This window comes from Periplaneta americana, chromosome 2 (genome assembly GCF_040183065.1).
Source record: "Periplaneta americana isolate PAMFEO1 chromosome 2, P.americana_PAMFEO1_priV1, whole genome shotgun sequence".
Taxonomy (NCBI): domain Eukaryota; kingdom Metazoa; phylum Arthropoda; class Insecta; order Blattodea; family Blattidae; genus Periplaneta; species Periplaneta americana.
The window spans coordinates 94,510,898-94,516,897 of NC_091118.1; the positions used below are offsets into that span (position 1 = coordinate 94,510,898).

General features: G+C 38.6%; 1 protein-coding gene across 1 annotated transcript in view; it reads right to left on the reverse strand.

Annotated features, from left to right (window-relative positions):
- Positions 1–3,516, reverse strand: part of LOC138694444 (vesicular glutamate transporter 2-like) — a 93,831-nt gene extending 90,315 nt beyond the window's left edge. The window contains exon 1 of the mRNA XM_069818153.1: positions 3,392–3,516. The gene's annotated coding sequence lies outside the window, so the exon portion shown is untranslated. The remainder of the gene's footprint in view (positions 1–3,391) is intronic.
- Between the last annotated feature and the right edge of the window lie 2,484 nt (positions 3,517–6,000).

Genomic DNA, 6,000 nt, shown 5'->3' on the forward strand with positions numbered 1-6,000 from the left:
AATAAATTGCTCTCTATTCCGGTTGCCCATTTTGTCGGCCTTAAAGAAAATCTTGTCAAGGTCCTAAACAAGGACGGCAGTGGTTTTGTGTACTTGCAAAGCATATTTCCACAGATAATGTATGCAAAATTTAAAGAAGGAATTTTTATTAAACCTCAAAACAGTAAAGTCATAGAAGACGAAATGTTTGAAAAGGGTTGAATTTTATCAATTTGGAAATCATGTAAAAGGGTTCTGCGTGGTTTTCTTGGAAACTAAAAAAGTTGATGTTAAAGTTGCTGCAATGCTACAAAAGCGTGGGTTGTCGGATGTCTTGAAAATACATTTTCTTCATAAACACACTTAAACATGTAGGACTTGAGCTTTCTCGACGTTGGATATGGATTTTATCGGGATCTCAGCCACCTGAGTTGGAAGAAATAATCCAATTCACATGGCTGAGAAGCCGAGAAGAGTTATTTCACATCTCAGCATTTTTTCCGGAGACTCTTGGAATGGGACCGTAGTTGCTGTGTAAGTTAAAATAATGTAGTAAATATACAGTAGATATATGTTAATTTATATGTGCCTTCCACGGATCCCCAAGAGATCCATGAACCCCGGGTTAAGAACCACTGAACTAGGAGATTAGCGACTGAGTGGCCGCCACTGCACTCCTCTTGACTCATACTAAGAGCAACGGCTGCCGAGAACTCGCTCACCTACCCCAGAGCATGCCCGTTTCCTGCCCGCCTGACCGCCTATGGGCTAGGAGCTCAAATAAGCATTAAGATAAGTCCCATGAACCCTTGTAAGGACGCCCACTCATGCACCTTTTAACATCTCCTCCTTCCTTTTTTACCTCATTGATTCGCAGATTCATAAACAAACTGACGGCAATACTCCCATGACATAGGGACAGCAAGCCTTTAATTAATTCTTCTAAGACAGATGTTCTCTGTATGTGTTTCTCATTCAGGGAAAGGATTCGTTATTAGGATTTCTATCATCCTTAACATTTCTGCTTTTTATACGGGAGGTCCTGGATTCGATTTCAACGGCCGGTTATCCTGTCTTGGGTATTTTGTGGTTTTCCAAGTGTTTCCATGTGAATGTCGGGAAAGCGTCAATTGCAAGAGGACCACGATCCTTCCCTGTCCAATCCTGTAACACGTAAACATCTCGATTCTACATCATCAGTCACCTTCCACTGAATTTAAGTTCATCGGGTCGCGAGCGATTTCTGGTGATCATGCAATGGGATATTCACATCGGAATTTTGGTAGGGTGCGCCAATCCTTATCTAACACTCATGACTTATCTAAATCTAACTTAAATTTAAGGAGAACACAAAGACCAAGATCATACATACCAAGGAACAATCCCTAATCGAGGAAAAATCTCTTGGAAAAGTCGGGAATCGAATCCTAAGGCTCCTGATTAGGAGCCAGTATCGTTAACCATTAGATCAAGAGCGACCCATCTTCCGCTACAGACTTAGGCCTACCATTCGTTGCGAAAGTTTCACACTACGACTAACGATATTTTCCTCTGTCGGAAGATAGTAGAGGTAAAACTACTAAATACCCATAAAACTACCGGAAAAAAAATATATGATACTAAGGGATATGCTACTGGAGCTAAATGACAGCTGTGTGCAGTATGGAATGAAGATAAGTGCAAACAAGACGAAGACCATGGTCATAGAAAGAAAAATAAAGACGGTAAACTTTCGAATTCTAAATGAGGCAATAGAGCAAGTGGACAGCTTCAGATACTTGGGATGTACTATAATATAAACAGTAACAGTTGCTGCCAAGAAGTCAAAAGGAGAATAGCAATGGCCAAGGAAGCTTTTAATAGAAAAAGGAACATCTTTTGCGGACCTCTGGAAAAAAACTAAGGAGAGACTAGTGAAGTGCTTTGCATGGGGAAGAAACAGATATTAAGACGAAGTGAAGAGGAGCGAATAAAAGCATTTGAAATGTGAATATTAAAGAGAATGGAGCGTGTGAAATGGACAGACAGAATAAGAAAGGGAACTGTGTTGGAGAGAGTGGGTGAAGGGAGAATAATGCTGAAATTGATCAGGAAAGGAAAAAGGAATGCTGAAACTGATCTGGAAAGGAACAATTAACTGGTTGGGCACTGGCTAAGAAGAAACTGCGTATTGAAGGATGCACTGGAAGGAATGGTGAACGAGAGGAGTTCGGGACAGAAGATGATTTCAGATGATAGACGATATTAAGATATATGGATCATATACGGGGACTAAGAGGAAGGCAGAAAACAGGAAATACTAGAGAATACTGGGTTTGCAGTGAAAGACCTGTCCTCGGGCAGAACACTATGAATGAATGATCCTCGGTCCAGCTTGAACCCACGAACTCCGGGTACAATGGCAAACTCCATAACCACTCGATGAACTATGTAGTATTCAAATACCATATCATTCAGAAGTGAAAGAAAATCTTAATAAAATTAAGTTATGCATGTTGTGGTGTATTTAATCAAAGTCAGTCAGCATAACAGATTTTTATTTCAGGATTTTTATGCCTCTGACAAGATTTACCTTAAGCCTTAACATATTTAGCGATTTCTATTTGGTACTAAACGAATACAGAATAAAACTCTCCACCTTCAATACACCGGAAGAAAAATCGATTCGGGATTCGAACTGAGACTTCCGTGCAATGTCAAGGATAGACCTTAATATTTTCGCAGACCACAGGTAACATAATCTGATAGGTAAATTTTAACCTAACTTTAAACAAGAAATCGATTTATTTTTAAATACTGCAATTATTGAAAAACATTTCAATTTCATTAACGCTGTTGTTCAACACTAGTGAATAATGTTACTTCTCCTTAGTGGTCCCAATCATTAGACATTCTGTCACTCTCGCGCGTCATGCTTGTATTCTGTTGTCACTCCTTCGCGCCTTGCTTGTAACTTTCAAATTAAATGCGTTGGCATCGCTGGCATTGTATATTACGAAATGTGTACCGTATGTTTCAGAGAATAGACAACGATTTTTCTCACTGAACTATGTGCATTAGGCCTTTGTGAATTTTGCAATTCGTGTGAAGGAAATCACATAACCAACTCAACCACATTTCATGTAGTCTACTTTACTCTATAATCGTTACTTCATTAACATTAGTTTTTTTATTTGTCATTAATATTGAGTAGAAACGGCATATCGGTGGTGCACATCCAACGGTTTTTGTAGTTTGGTAATAAAGACAGAAGAAACTAAACACAAAGGAAACTATTCCTGCTTTCCCACACTCCCTTCACTTCCTACAGAGTCGGTATCTACATAACATATGGATATAATGAAAAGGGAGTACACTTCGATGATATTGATAAATTTTTTATTAAACTGTGGTATTCAAGTGTTTCACTTACTTCAGAGCATCCTGGAACTTTCACTCGCGAGTCCGATGTTCACTGAACTGAACTAATGTTGCCTCCTGCTCATTGAGAATTTACACTAGCCACAGCGCACACAGCACGGCGCAGTGATGTTATGTAGGTCTATCGGAGATTACTTTCATTTTATAACGGATTGTAATAATTCCTGTTTCAGGCAGTCTAGATACGTAGAATCAAGGTCAACTAGTGTTCGCAAAACAGTATACTGTCATCAAGGACGGATGTCGAACCCAACAAGATATTTGCTGCCTCGGTACGGCTTTTTTCTATTACAAAATTCATCATTCCTATTTCAATACCCAAGACGAACTACAGTATAACAGATTCATGAAACTGATTATATCTGTTGATATTCGCTTTTAATGTACATTGTACACATGTCGTATAATATCTCGCTGGTGACGTTGGAAAGGAATGGAATTTCTGAAGGGGGCACAATGACCCAGCACTGCGACCTTTCACGATCCACCGTATTGCGCTAAGCCCAAAACTAGGCGCATTCCCAAACCCACACCGACTGACTACACTGACGTTCTCTCGTATCCAAGTTTCGAGCAGATCCTTAGGCCAGCTCGCTCCGTGCGTCGCCAGCCAGCATTCGGGGAATGCTGTGGAATAATAACGAAATGGAGAAATGTTGACGGAATTATGTAGACGCTTAATGTGGGGAGACGGGAGAATCTTTAAAAAAACTGCGACCTTGTCCGCCACAAGTGTCACTATTGCTTTTTCAATGAAAAAGCTCAGGCTTGATCGGGACTCGAACCCGGACCACTCAGCCACCGCAGGAATTGCTGGTGACATTAGTGAACGCTATAATTAAATATGGTATACGGCAAACTACAAACATTAATCACATACCTCAGCTGATACAACTGATATGTTATATCCAGGCTTCGGTCCTGGACACAGAAACGCACGGACGATAGTGTTCTGTTGGTCGAGTGGAGTGGGAGATGAAGAGCGCCGTTACTTCGTGTCTCAACATGTAAACAGTCCGTCACTGTACAGATGCAGTATACACAGTACATTCCTAGTGTAGACAATAAATGTCTATCATTAAAGTATTAAAGTGAGTTGTAACCTTCAATCAGGTGTCTCTACGCCGAAGTCTGTCACACATATCGCAGCCTAGCAACAATAGGCCTACACACAACGGTAATGCACATTATGGACCCACCTGTGCTGTTGCAGTCGGGTGACTGCACACGGGTCATGACGTCATTTATACTCCGTGTACTCTAAACCTCATACTGGTTACTGTGTGTCCCTAGGCCGAAGCCTGGTTATATCCATAATGTAGAAATCAGCAGTGTTGTCAAAACGAAATTTCAAAAATCACTGTAATGTTCTTCAAAAGTAGCTACATAGAGCTGCAAAGTCGCCAGATTTTAAACTCAATTTTAGTTTATTTACTAATAAAGTACATACTAATGTTCATTCTTTCCTTGATAGTATAATTTAAAGAAAAAAATTTACATAGTAGACAATTATTTACAATTCGCTTAATGCTTATACAAAGCACTGCAATAAATTGTTCGCTAAAAATGGCAAGTTTGTTATTTTATTGTTGTTTAAATAATTAATTTTGTAATTGTTTACAGTGAACAAAATTTATATTATCTGTATTATAGAAATGTAAATTCACATCGTTATGTCATGAGTCAAGAAATAAGCAGCGGCGCTAACTTCTGAAAAAACATTAGTTGGGCTCAAACACGAGTTACAAATTTACAAAAAAATTCTTAAATCCTCCCTTATATGTGTCATGATATTAATTTTCATAATACAGATGTGACTACAGATAGTATATAGAGGGTGAACTGTAAGTAATGTCATTAATTTCAGAGATTATTCATTGAGATATTTCAAACAAAAAATATTAATATAACTTTGCTCGTTTTTGTTTCCTTTTCGAGATAAAAATTGTTTTAGAATGTCACGCGAGTAGAACAAGAAGTTAATATTAATATATTCAGTATTCAGAAATTAAAGGACGAGAAAACTAAGCAACATTGTAAGGTCGAAATTTCAAATAGGCTTGCCAATTTCGTGCTCCGACGAAGTTGAGAATGAGGTAGATGTTAATAGCGTGTGGGAAAATATCAGAGATAGTATCAAAATTGCAGCTGAGCAGAGCATAGGTTATTATGAAACTAAGAAAAAGAAACCGTGGTTTGATGAAGATTATTCCATGATAGTAGAAAAAGGAAACAGGCAAAATTGAAATTCTTACAGGATCCAGTTGAGGCGAATAGAGATAATTATTTCAATTAAAGACGGGAAGCAAGTCGTACACTAAGGACTACTTGAAGGGAAAACTGAATGAGGTAGAAACAAATAGTAAGAATGAAAACATTCGAGATTTATATAAGGGAATAAAGGAATTTAAGAACGGATATCAGGCAAGGGTAAACGTGATCAAGGATGAGAATGGTGACTTGCTTGCAGACTCTCATCCAATCCTGAACAGATGGAAGAACTATTTTGGGTAACTTCTAAATGTACACAGGGCAAATGGAAATGATCCGAACGAAATTCAAATACAAACTGCTGAGCCATTTATACTCGAACCCACACTT